Here is a 14,658-nt window from a genome sequence, read left to right on the forward strand (position 1 = left end):
GTTTAATGGAAACCAACAAAATACAACTGGTAAAGTGACCATAGTCCTACCCAACTGTATAGCTGCCCTTTCATTAGAAAGCATCGGCTAGTGGAGGTTTAACCTGAGGGTCACCATGCCTCGGGCAATTGGGGAGGTTGAGAAAGAGGGTAACCTCAGCTGGTGCCGGAATCGAACCCATGTTGTTGGCATTACACTGTATTGCAAACCAAAACAAACCAATATAGTGTGACACAAATCAACAGGTATTCAGGGACAGAAAATTATCAGCTAATGATATGCCAGTCTTGATAACTGGAGGCTGGAACACAAGAGCGTAAAGGTTACACTGGAGCTATACAAAACTTTGGTCAGACTGCTCCGGGAATGCTGGGAGTGGTTTGGAACAGAATGGCTTTGAAGTGTACTTTTGGATGATTCTTGAACTCTTAACTCTTAACTATTAACCTTATGAAGAAATATTAAACAAATTAGGCTTGTACTCCGAGGTATGTAGAATCTTAAGGGGTGCTTTGTTCAAAGTTTTCAAGTTCTTTTGGGGAGGAAACAGGCTAGAGAACAGGAAACTATTTCTGCTTAAAGGTCTATGATTGGGTGTGACTGAAAGATCATAGCCTGACCTGTCGGGGGGAATTAGGAAAGACTTGCATTGAGAAAGCTTGACACAATTTTGAAATTCACCTCAGCAAATAGTAAATGATGCAGATCAGTTTTAATTTTACACCTAAGACAGGGAGACTTTTGTTTCTCCTAAATATTATAGGATACAAAGGTAGGTATATGAAGTTAGTTTGTGAACCAGCCATGCTCACAAATAAAATGGAACAGGCTCAAGGGGGTAAATGACTGAGGCTGGTTTTTATATGACCATTTTCCAGCAGAGTATAGCAGAAAGCAGGAGTGCAATGTAAATCAGTTGAGTATAAAATGAACCCCAGTAGAGGTTAGCACAGTACATAACGCAAGGAAAATAGATCAGTACAATGTTGTATAAAGTTTTAGCAATGCCCCAACTACTAAAAGAATTAAGATAACCTCATTAACTGAAACATTGAATTAGGTTGTTCTTTGCAAAATTTATATCAGGGATGCTGAAATTATGAAGAGGCCATAATATTGCGGTTAACCGTAATAAAGTATAATATCAGGCAACAAAACCAAAAATGTCATCTTGCTCAATTGTTTGAGATGAGCTTCTACCTCACATTTTCTCAAATCTTTCTGAAAATAGCACCTCTGAATATGATTGAAACAACAAAAAACATGCACAGCATTATCCAAATCGACAATGCACATTCAGAGATCTACAGAGCTATAACATGAAGAATATAATTATATAATGAAGTTATTTTATGAATGTATAGTTAACAAAATGCAGTTGAGTGGTATAATTACATTTTATGTATCTGTTTAAGATGTATATTTAAGAGTGAAACATCCAAATCTGAAACTGTCACGCGGCTCTGAGGTGTGTAAGTTTCAGACTTGATGAACTGTAAGTCTAAGTTTGAAACTTTATTCAAGAATATTGTTTTGCTGCCAGTTTTCTGTCAACACAAAATGCTCTCAATGGTTCATGATATTACAGAACTCAAAAGTCATAGTGTCATAGAAATGTACAGCACATTAAAAAAACCCCTTAGATCCAACTCATCCATGCCGACCAGATATTTGAAATTAATCTAGTCCCATTTGCCAGCACTTGACCCATATCGCTCCAAACCCCTTCCTATTCATGTACCCATTCAGATGTCTTTTAAATGTTGTAATTGTACCAGCCTCCACCACTTCCTCTGGCAGCTCATCCCACACATGCACCACCCTCCGCGTGAAAAGGTTGCCCTTTAGCTCTCTTTTGTATCTTTCCCCTCTCACCCTAAACCTATGCCCTCTAGTTCTGGACTCCCCAGTCCCAGGGAAAAGACATTGTCTATTTACCCTACCCATAGCCCTAATTATTTTATAAACCTCTATAAGGTCACCTCTCAGTCGCCACGCTCCAGGGAAATCAGCCCCAGTCTATTCAGCCTCTCTTTATAGTTTAAACTTTCTAACCCTGGCAACATCCTTATAAATCCCTTGAGAATCCTTTCAAGTATCACAAAATCCTTCGTATAGGAGGAAGACCAGAATTACTCACAATATTCCAAATGTGGCCTAGTCAATGTCCTGCACAGCTGCAACATGACCTCCCAACTCCTATACTCAATGCTCCTACCAATAAAGGAAAGCTTACCAAATGCCTTCTTCATTATCCTATCTATCTGCAATTACATTTTCAGGGAACTATGAACCTGCACTCCAAGGTCTCTTTGTTCAGCAACACTTCCACAGGACCTTACCATTAAGTGTATAAGTCCTGCTCTAATTGGCTTTCCCAAAATGCAACACCTCATGTTTATCTAATTTAAACTCCATCTGCCAATCCTCAACCCATTGTCCCATCTGATCAAAGTCCTGTTGTAATCTGAGAGTTACGTTTTGAGTTAATTGTGGTTTACTCGGTTATTGCTGCACTGTCAATTGTTGCACGTAGTTCAAGAAGAGGAAGGAATAGCTTCCCTTTGTCTCAGTCACTTGGGATGAATTTGATAAGTCATAAGTAACATGCAAATTAAAAATAATACTAATTACTGATGGTTGCTGATGTATCATGGCCTGAATTCTTTGCATTTAACTCCTGGTGACATTAGTTTGATTGTTGTACTCCCTTATGATCGAATGAAATTATGACAACATTTCCAGAAGGACTGATTAGCATCAGGGTTAGCAGCAAATCAGCAGAGTCCAACATAATGGTCTACAATTTACTGGCATGTCACATCTCTTGGTGAGGGGAAGCCTTAGATCTTCTCTCATTGTTCCATTCTAATTAACCTAGGCAGCAGAAATGGCCAGGAATATATGTTTCTATTATGGTAATGCACATAGAGTACCTGTAACCTTAAGATAATGACTTATTATTAGATTAGATTTCTTACAGCATGGAAACAGGCCCTTCGGCCCAACAAGTCCACACCGACCCTCCGAAGAGCAACCCACCCAGACCCGTTCCCCTACATTTACCTCTTCACCTAACACTAGGGGCAATTTAGCATGGCCAATTCACCTAACCTGCACATTTTTGGACTGTGGGGGGAAACCAGAGCATCTGGAGGAAACCCACGCAGACACTGGGAGAATGTGCAAAATTCCACACAGTCAGTCGCCTGAGGCAGGACTTGAACCTGGGTCTCTGGCGCTGTGAGGCAGTAGTGCTAACCACTGTGCCACCTCGAATTTGTGAATTGTTATTCTTAACATATGGAAAGTGAGGTTTGCCAGAAAGACCTGTATTTATTGGTCATCCATCACTGGGCTGGAGAATGTGGTGGTGAAGTATCCTCTTGAAACATTACAGTCCATGTGTTAGTTGGGAAGGGATTTTCAGGATTCTGACCTAATGCCAGGGAACGAACAGCAGCACATTTCCAAATGAGGATGGTGTGTAATTTGGAAGGGAACATATTGTAGGTAACATTTCCATGCCACCTTTCAGTGGTAGAGGCTACATGTTTAAAAAATATTGTCATAGAAGCCTTGGCAAGTTGCTGTAGTGCATCTTGTAAATGCTTTCAATTGTTTTCAGTGAGTGTTTAAGGTAGTGGACGGGATGCCAATCAATCGAGCTGCTTTATCCTGTTTTGAACTTTCTTAGTGTTAGTCAAACTGATTGTGTTCACCCCAGCAAGTGGAAAGTATTCCATCACATTCCTGGTGTGAATATTGTAGATGGTGGATAGCCATCGGGGATCCGAGATGGTTTAGATTAGATTAGATTACTTACAGTGTGGAAACAGATCCTTCAGCCCAACAAGTCCACACCGAACCTCCGAAGAGCAACCCACACAGACCCATTTCCCTCTGACTAATGCACCTAATGCACCTAGAAAAGGACATGGTCTTGTGATTTCTGTTGATTGCTAATTGTAGTTTTTTTCTAACTGAAGGTAGATCATTATATTTACTTGCAGCAGATCAAAAAACTTTGATCAGGCTTCAAGTGATTGCTTGCCATTACAGCTAGATGTGACTAAAAGTGGAAAGTTCTGGTCATGATGAACCTGAGTCATTGAATGCAATTTAATGAAGAACCCCAAATTCTTGCAATGGGTGGGAATTTTGTCAATGTGATCAAGGTTGGGGAACATGACTAGTTGTTTTGGGTAGAGAATGTTTTGCGATGAGTGAATAACTGAAGCAGCATGAAGTTTTATCAATACTCAAATGTAATTTAGTTACAGACACAATTTACTTAAGCTTAATATTCCACAATCTTTTAGCTCAATTTGATTTGTGTCCAACCAAATTTGAGTGGCACTTGCACAGATATTGCAGGCCATTATTTAAATGTCCTTTCCTGGTAATAAATCAGGCAAGTATGAAAGGATAATCTTCCAACCCACATTGATTAAGGTCAGCAGGTTCACAGCTCTTACATTACTAGTCTTATGTTTTTAAATAAATCAGTATAATTCCTCAATTTGTAACTTAATCAGATTGTTGCATAACGTTTGTGTGTAACACTCCTTAAATGTTTTAGACTCAGGGAAACTCAAGCAAATAGTTTCAAAACCTGAAATGATTAACAGAAAGAGTACATCTCCCCCAGTTCCCTAATTCACAAGATTACACAATTAATATGGTGCAGAAGGAGATAATTCTGCCCATCATTCTTGCCATGGTTGTATTCCTTGTGCTAGTCTCCTGCCTTTTCCCCATATCCCTGCCCACCATTTCCATCCAAGTAACTACCCGATACCCTCTTCAATGCCTTAACTGAATCTGCCTCCACCACATTTCAAGTTGTGCATTCCATACCCTAACTATTTGCTGTGTGAAAAGATTTTTAAATAGAATTATGAGTCTTTCAAATGGAATGAGATGATATCAAATTAATTACTTTATTTTGTGCTTGGATCCAACTTGTGTAAGAGTTTAACAATGCGCCCAGATGTAATGCTACATTTAAGGTTGATAAGTGATGTGCTGATGCAGCTTGTATCTCAGTAAGTTATCGACAGAATGTCCAGATTGTAATCACTTGACTGTCAAACCTGTACTGAATCAGTCTAAGGATATAAATTTGTGTTGAGAAGGACTCTAGCGTATAAAAGTCATCCCTAAAACTGTGTGCAATTCAGAGATTTATTTCATTATTGGCTCAAATTATAGCTCAATAAATATTCATATATCTGTCAGAAGATAAACAGAGCACATCTCTTTGTCAAATCATTTGTTTTGTTATTTAACATGATTTAATATAACAATTCACAATTTTGTAGATAATATTTTAACTCTTGAAAATATCTGCATTAAAAGAAGTTAACTGTGGCTTCTATGAAACAGTAAACATAAGTTTATTCTGCATAATTAAAATGCATATTATTTTCCAAAATGAAATGCTCCTTCGTAATTCGATTTTTTATTGTATCTTTTCTTATTCACCGAACCAATAATTATTTATAAAAATGAATGGAAAGGTACTCAATCCTTCCACAGCATTTGTAAATCTCTTTACTCTATTGATTAAGCTTGCAGTTAAACATACTTCACTCCCCAGAGAGAGAGATACATGTGAGGAATGCAAGAACTAAATTATGTTTGCTGTGTGGCATTGTGTAGAAGACATGTGGAACAGAAAAACATATACTTTGCTCTTCTGTGGTCGGGCAATTCCACTTTAGGCTGTTGGCCAACACAATAGAGGGTTTGAAAGATCTTAAACCAAAGAGAAATTCTGAAGAATAATCTGCCAATTTAATTATAGAGTTAAACAACAAGTTGAAAAATCTGTGACTGTAATAAATTCTATCTCTTGTTTTTGTAATTGATGATCCATTGTCATGGTCCATTGGTATGATTGTAACATTTGGGAGAGATTTGAACTCCCTGTACCTGATGAAAATAGGGCAGCAGGAGTTAAAATGGAGGTACTAGTCTGGGAGAACTGCACACTGCAGACACATAGCTCAGCCAACCCTGCGTGGAACAGTTGAAGAAAACTGAGAAGCTAAGTGCTAAGATATTTTTATGAACCCAGCAGAATAATGCAACATGTTGCTCCACATGCATCCCTTAGTTCTATCTTTTTCTCAGCTTCAATCTAATGCAGAGGTGATTGAGCTGTCGTGAGGGTGCTCGTTACGGACATGTGTCCCACCCCATATAATATGACTTATCCTTTGAAAAGGGCTAGGTCTCATGTTGGCACTGTTGTTTGGCCCAATAGTTAAAATGTGCCTCATAGTTTCTCACAGTTGCTAACTTTCAATGTCATTAACTGATTGCAATGAAGACTTCCATCGATACATTGCTCAATGTTTGATGCTAGAATTGTTATGTCCTGGATAATTAGTTTTTGTGCCACATTCTGTCAGCAAAGCTTGTGAATAAAGTATGACAGTGCAACGTGAAAAACTTTGGTGTCAACATCATAATTTTAGATGACTCTCGGCTACTTCTGCAAATAAGTGTTATTACAAACTTTGGCTTAAGAATTAGAAATTGCGGTATTATGGGAGTTAATATGGTGTGTCAGGACCTAGGAGCCTTTTCATTGTTTGATTTTCTTCTACTCTTTTAGGCTTCTTATATGATTCTCCTCTTACACAAGTCACATTTTGCATTTGTAATATTATTTCGGCAACTTAGTGAAACCTAATGGTGCTTCAAAGACTGCTGAAAATTGCTACAATCTTAACAATTTCACATCCATAATCATTCAGGGTTATGCTACTTCATCAACAAGTTGAGTGCAGAAATATGAAATCTTCCAAGCTTATGATATCATGTGTCTGATTCAAGTTCTGTTTTAATTTCTGGTCACCTGCAGTGTTTCATTTTATACCAGAAAGTATAAAGAACGTGAGAGCACAGATAAATTGGATTTGAAAAGTAAGAAACTGCAGGACATCAGAAAGTTTCTTATGCCAATGAAAAACTATTGAAGTGTTGTTAAAGTTTGGCAGTTAATATACAAAAAAAACCAGAACAGTATGGTGACAATGACCAGCCACTCTGTCTTAAACAAAGTTGGTTGAAGAATAAATATTGCGCAGGATTGGGGAGGTGGGTGGGGGTTTGTGGAGAACTTCTCTCCTTAACTTTGAATTGGTGTTATGAGACCTTCCTCACAGCTAACTGACCAGTCTGATGGAATCTAGGTTTGGTGCTTCTGTTGAAACATGGTGCCTTTGATGGTGCAGGGTTCCGCCAGTATTGTACTGAAGTACCAGCTTGGATTATGTGTCCAATTGTCAAGATGGGACTTGAATGCATGAAGTTCTGACTCAGTGGCAAAAATGCGACAAACTGAGTCAAAATGGATCCTTAATCGACACATAATGTGAAGCCAGCAGACAATTTTGTTCCCCTTGATGATGCAATAAGACTTCATGTCTCTGAAGATTCACCTTCCGAGAGACAGCTTTCTTGTGTCCAGCTTTTGCAAATTCACAAGATTTTCATGGATATACCTGGTGTTCATGAATAATGTCAATGAAGATATAAATATTCACGAGAAAAGTCCTGATCTGTTTGGATTCTTGTTGCATTATTAAAAATAAAGCAGTTAGTTGTTATCTCTCTAAGGGATTTAATATTCTATTATTTTCACTATTACTGAAGATGAGTAAATTTGGTGTTTAGTTTAATCCAATGAGAAACATTTTAGTGCTCCAGTTGCCTGTGTGTGTGAATGAAGCCCAAGGTACACCATGCAAATCCACCAAACATAAAGTTGTTAAAGGCAACTGACAGGTTTGATTGGGAGACCAAGATTAGGGGCTTTAGGCTAAAGGTTAGAGTCAGACCTTTAGTCAGTGGCATGAGGAAGCTCTTATTCACGTAAGTCTTGTTAAAAGTTTAATATTGCATTTCACAAACAGAAATGTATGTGACAACAACGTAAACTTAGAGAGTGATTTTAACATGATTAAAAAGTCCGAAGAAGCAAGAGATTTGATCCCAGATGATCAAAAGCTTGATCAAAGAATTAGATTTTAAGGAGCGTTGCAAAAGACGAAAGTGAGGCAGAGATATGGAAAGGTTGAGGAGGCAAATTCCAAAATGAAATAGGGATGAGGCACCTGAAAGTATAGTGACCAACAATGGGGGAACAATTAAAATCAGGGATACACCTCGGTCAGTTTATGTGCACACATGGCTGGAGAAGATTGCAGGGTTAGGAGGTAGGGAGATTTGAAAACAGGGATGATGTACATTAATATATGAATATATTAAAGATCATGTCTGAGCAGGAGACTGTGGTGGCCAGTGAGCAGCTTAACATTGATAGAAGAAAGAGAAACAGTTTTTTGGGTGATCTATACTTCATGGAACATAGAACAATTGGTGGAAAATTTGTTTATTTTAATAATGAGATTGAAATATTTTTGTTGTTAAGAGTATTAAGGATATGAGGCAATGGTGGGGTATATGGAGTTTGATTTGAGATCTTGATGATTGAAAGAACAGTCTTGAGGGGTGAAATGGCTTCTACATTCCTATATATCTTCATTCCTATTGCAAGTTAGACAGTCATTTTAATTTAAGAGAAGGCAAGGATGACAATATTTAATATGAAGTTTATTGGTCTAATGAATAGATTCACCTGTGAATTTGTCTCATTCAAATTCAAAAATATTGCGAGCTTTCAGAGTCTCAATTTAAACAATTCTATGCTGCAACTTGATCTTGTGACTTGAAATCTACTGTCATTTTAACATCCAGCGTGGCTCCTGAATGTGATAGAATCTTCATGTTTTAATGATAACTTGAATTACTCGGATAGTTCTGTTCTTCACTGATTGGCTCACTGTGCTGTGCATTGAAAATAACTTCCACTTCAGCTCTAAATGGCCAAATCCTTGACTTAAAATTAGTCTCAAGATCGGGTGTCAGTCATTTAAGAATGAACAAATGAGATATGTCCTCACTGACAGGATCTATGGAATTCCATAGGTTCACAACCTTCTGAATGAGGAAATAAATAAAACAATTATTCCAACTGACCATAGATTTTTAAGAGATTTAGCATCCTAACTCCACCTTGATGTAGAATCAGTTGTGATAAGGTTTATTATTCTGTGGATACTCATTTGGTGAATAAATCTAAGATGGAGATCAATAGATTTTTGTTCATGACATGAGTCAAGGAATATGGAATACGTTGGGAAAGTGCAGTTGATGGAAATGTTCAGACAGTTTTAAAAGGGTGTAAGTTTATAAAAGAGTTAATAGGAGTGTTTTAAGAATCATCAACTATATTCATATCATACAAACTTGGTGGGTGATTAGCTTGTGATCTTGAAGGAGCAAGTTCCTCATCATTGTCTCTCTAACAATGTCTAACAAGTTAGTGCAAATTATATTTAGTTGCTAACATACAGTTAACTACATCTTGCTCAAGACAAGACCATTTTCTCATTAGAGGAGCTAATGATTTTGCTATATCACATTAGACCAAGAGAGGCCTGTATGTCACTACTCTGAAAGAGAATGGTGGTAGCAATTCTACACCATATTGAGCAATAAAACAGACAACTTCATACAATGCAGTGATGGTGATCAGTGATAAGGAATTCTCATATAATATGATGATCAGTGATGAGTAATTCTCATATAACATGGTGATCAGTGATTAGGAATTCTCGTGTAATATGGTGATCAGTGATATGGAATTCTCATATAGCATGGTGATCAATGGGGAGGAATTCTTATATAACATGATGATCAGTGGTGAGTAATTTGAGCAGGAACATGCAGAATTATAGAACGAAAATGATACAGCACAAATCCTCAACATCTATGTGGACTCCTTGGTAGGTCCATCCAATCAACCTTACTCCCCTGCTCTTTCCTTGTAATCTGTCGTTGTTTCCTTTCAAGTGTTTATCCCATTCCCTTCAGTATGCTACTTTGGAAATTTCTTCCATTGTCCTTTTAAGCAATGGATTCCAGATCACAATAACTCACTGCTTGAAAACAAGACCTAATTTTGCAGTTTTTCTGTCTCTAATCTTTATACAGTGGCCCAGACTAATACCTTGTAAGGAGTTTGAGTGTATTCTTGTCAGGAATGGTACTGAGTCGCTGTCATCCAGCCCCTTCCTATGTTACATTTATCAAATTGTGCATGGTTATGTGCATGGTTCTCCAGCTTTTTAATTGAAGTAATAGTTCACATTTAGATCTAAATGTTACAACAAAGACAATGTCAGCGTTCTTGGTTTCCCAGTTTTGTTTGTTCCTAAAGCCTGTTAAATGTGAAAACCTACTGGGATGATTGGTCAGTCAGAGGGTGTGGTGCTGGAAAACAGCAGATCAGGCAGCATCCGAGGAGCAAGAGAATCGACTTTTTGGGAAAAAGCCCTTCATCAGGAATCCTCAGTTTCTCCTGTTTGGTCAGTTAAACTGACTCATGGGGTGTTGATGACATAGTGGCAAAATCACTGGGCTAATAATCCTAAATTGTGGGTTCAAATTCCATCATGGCAAATGGTAGAATTTATGTTCAATTAATACAAAATAAAATCTGGAATATAAAGCTAGGGTCAGTGGTGCTTACCATAACAGCCATTGTTGATTGCTATGAAAGAAAATCTGGCTCACTAATGTATTGAAATGGAGAAAATCTATCACATTCCAAGATGGCGGCAATGGCAAAGTAGCTCTCGAATGGTTGGGCTTCTGAGCCTTTCTGCTCCAGATCAGCTGCATTCTTCTTTTTCTTTACTTTTCATCTTCTTTCTTTTTCCTTTTCTGCATCTTTTCCTTGCTGATGGTGGAGAAGGTGTCATTGCAGAGGAGGCTAGAGAGAGACTCATGGTGAAGGCAGTGAGGTGGTGGCTATAGCGGTGGCTTGTGGTTGTGGTGGGCCCGGGATTCCAAGTGATGTTGGTTCTGGATCGGGATTACTACTCATGTCAGCAAGGACTCTTGGGACCCGAAATGGGGACTTATTGTGACCGGGAGACCAGAACATCCTCCAGAAACTCTGCAGATCTTAAGAAAAATCCAGAGCCATGCTTGACAAGAAGGACTGTAAAGTTGAATGTTATTTTTCTTCCTTTATATTTTTCTGTCAATGAACAAAAGATTAAACTCTATTTAAATAAATTCTTCTTATTCCTTTTATAATCCAAAATGGCGCTGGATTGTGGTGACAAAACACTTTTCATTGTATTTTCCCAAATCTTTATATGGAGGTGCTGGTGTTGGTCTGGGTTGGACAAGGTCAATAATCACACAACACCAGGTTATAGTCCAACAGGTTTATTTCAAAGCACAAGCTTTGAGTGAGGTTCCAAAAGCTTGTATTTTCAAATAAACCTGTTCAACTATAAACTGGTGTCATTTGACTTTTGACCAAATGAAATCATTTATTCATTCAGTCTGGCCTATGTGTGACTCCAGACCCAAAACAATGTGGTTAATTCCCGGTTGTCATCTGAAATGGCCTTTGCAAACCACTCAGTTCAAGGGCAACTAAGGATGAGTGATGCCCATATATAATAAAGGAATGAAGAGTCCTTAAACAGACGCTCACACATTGAGACTATCTACAGAACTTGGCCTCGCCTACAGGTACAAATAACAATTCCCAGAGTGAATACATTGGTCATTCATAACATGTAGCAGTTTCTTCATGTCAACATCCCTCACCTCCAGGAAGTTGACTCAATACCCAGATTGTCTGGCTTTCAACTTTCTCTGCCATCTTCAGAGGCAACCCATAATCTCTAAATACCCATTGGATTGCTAGGCAAGTCCCCCTGCGTATGTTTGATGAGCCCAATTTGAATAGCCCTGAGAGGAGTGGTCCACAGATCTTAATGTATTTACCAGGCTCGTCACTGACAGATAGTGCTAGGGAGCAGAAAGTGGATTTCCCTCCCATTGGATACATTGGGACATTTTGTTGGGAAACATAGAACTCCCAAAAAATTGTAAACACCCACTGTACCCTTCCCAACTTTGTCAAACAAGCCAGGCTGTTGTTTAACATGGTTTGAGGAAAGTAGAAAACACAGATGGAAATATGTCCAGGGAAATCCTGGAAATCTTCAAATTCTTCTCTTCATGACTAAGTCTTCTTGAATATCACAGCTGACTGCCTTCTTGTCCATAGATAAATGAAGAACCCTCATACCAATGCCGAATTTTATAACATGAAAACACTTCAGCTTTTGGTGCTGACATGACTTTGCAAATGATCAGCACTTCAGCAAATAGGTCAGCATTGAGTTTATTACTTATTAATTTAACAAGTCCCCATTTCTATGCAATAGTCTCCTCATTTTCGGAATTTGAAGAGATTGGTGTGCACTTGTAGAGGAAACACTGCGTGGTAATGCACACTGACTGAGAGCTCCCTTTTGTATGTGCATTATGTGCTCATCAAACGTCAAAGGAAATGGCAAGTACCTATTGGGTAACCTAGTTCTGACTCAACAGCTCCATTTACTGCAGCCTTAGTGAGGTGAGCATTGAGACAATCCATGATGGGTCAAGAGCCCAAATAAAGCTTCATGCAATGGATACTGGTCAAGGTTTGGCATTATACTGAGGGTCAGTAAAACCTTTTGTACTCAATCTTTGTAACTTTAAAAATGATACAAGTCCTTGCTACTGCTTAACCATCATTGCTACTACTCATTGTGTATAGTTTGAGAGTTATGATATTCAGACAATTTATTCTTCCAGTCAGACAGTGAGATGAGGACTTGAATTAGTTCTTGAACATAATTACAGACTTCTGCTTCAGCCCTGGAGGATGTTGCAGAGTCACATAAAATTTGAATAAAGTCAAACACGGGTTCCAGCAGTGTGAAATTTTACTCATACTTTGGAATTCAGTGTGAGAGTGATAAAAACAACAGTTAGGTAGCTCCTTTAATGTTGTTAAACATCACAGGGATTTTCAGACAAAACAAATGGTTGAATCAAAACACAATTTGAAAATGCTTTTTTAAATTCATTTTAAAATGCTGGACGGTAATTCTGTCAACAACATTGTGATTGAATATGTTATTAACTTCTTGACTTAATTCTTTTTCTCTTGAACGTTATCTGACCCCTTTGAATATTGAACTTTTACCTTGGCCTTATTGAGCTGTTCTAAAAGGGGGTTTGAATTGTTTGCCTTTTCTTGGTGCCGGAAGCCACTTAGACAATTTTGAAGGCAGATCGAACAGATATTTGATCCCTAGACAAAAGTATAGTCATGTGGGATGACATCTTAACTAACTTCTTTCACCGAGCAACAATCTGTCCATTGAAATGTTCCTGGAGTAGGAAGTGGAATGATCATGTCTACAGGGCTTAAGTTGCTCATGTTCAGGGCTGCACGCTCCATAACCTCTCAGTTGTCTCGACTTTTTGGCAACGGGCTGATAGATAATGGATTGTGCCTACTCCTAATATAGAGAAACACAAATGTCCTGAAATTCTTCAGGTCATGACCTCTGATTATGCTCAGTTTGCATTTCATAATGAACTCAAATACTGGGTCCACCTGAGACTGAATGGCTTTGTAAGGGCACCTCTTTTGCCTGGGTCAGTTGGTTGCGAGTTGTACTATAGGAATGCCACTAGTATCAGCTCCACTTTATAGGTCTCCAATAACACATAAGATGCTTGATATCATCCAAGACATTCTTACTTGCCACCCCATCCATTGTCTTTAGCATTCTCTCAACCCACCACAGGCGGAATAGCAGCATTGTGTACCACCCACAATGTGCACTGCAAAAACTTGCTGAGTTTCCCTCAAAGGCACTCTCCAAATCTTTGACCACAATCACCTAGAAGGACAAGGGCAGCAGATACATGAGAACACCAGCATCTGCAAGTTCCCCTCCAAACCACTCACCACCCTGACTTGGAAATACATTACCATTCGTTCGCTGGTTGCTGGGTCAAAATCCAGGAGCTCCCTACTGAACAGCAGATGCATTGCAATTGTTCATTCACCTTCTCAAGGGCAACTAGGGGCTGACAATAAATAATGAAAGGAATTTTACAATCCTCTTTCACTATCCCGATGATTCTCTTGCCTTTTGTTCTGCCTGCCACCTGTCAGAGTCATACTGAGAATCTAACCAAAACTCTGAGCAAGCTAGAAGGGACTGATTGTATGAAGAACTACAGACAGCAAACAAACTTTGGAAACATAGGTTGGTTACAAAAATAAATTCTAGTTCATTTTGTTTTGAAATTTCACTGAGTATATCTGAACAAATGACCGTCTGAGATCTGTCGCTGAATTTTGACAGAGAGTCTCTCCCTTAAGCATTGTGGAGTGAACAGGCTGTTCCTTCGAGCCTAATTAATTAAAATAAAGTCCTCCTCTCTCATGTTGCCTTTGTTCTTCCATTGTTTTGTCCATTGCAATGAATTGGCCAATCAGACTTGACTTGCTGTCCAATCAAAACTCTTTTCTACTGTTATCAGCAGTGGCAGCAATCCCTCGCTAACTAGTCTAACTGTTCACAGACGAAATTCCATGTAATTGGCCATGGTTTCTGTTGGCCTTTGCATGTAAGGTGAATCCAATCCTAGAGTTGCAACTCTGACCACATGTTAGTAAGTGTTTCCAGGAAGTGGAAGTAGCCC

At 38.6% G+C, this 14,658-nt stretch overlaps 1 protein-coding gene across 1 annotated transcript in view; it reads left to right on the forward strand.

The window, feature by feature from the left end:
- Nucleotides 1-14,658, forward strand: part of LOC140495673 (melatonin receptor type 1B-like) — a 155,205-nt gene that overhangs the window by 1,471 nt on the left and 139,076 nt on the right. The gene's annotated exons all lie outside the window — the stretch shown is intronic.

This window comes from Chiloscyllium punctatum, chromosome 25 (assembly GCF_047496795.1).
Source record: "Chiloscyllium punctatum isolate Juve2018m chromosome 25, sChiPun1.3, whole genome shotgun sequence".
In the NCBI taxonomy this organism is placed as follows: domain Eukaryota; kingdom Metazoa; phylum Chordata; class Chondrichthyes; order Orectolobiformes; family Hemiscylliidae; genus Chiloscyllium; species Chiloscyllium punctatum.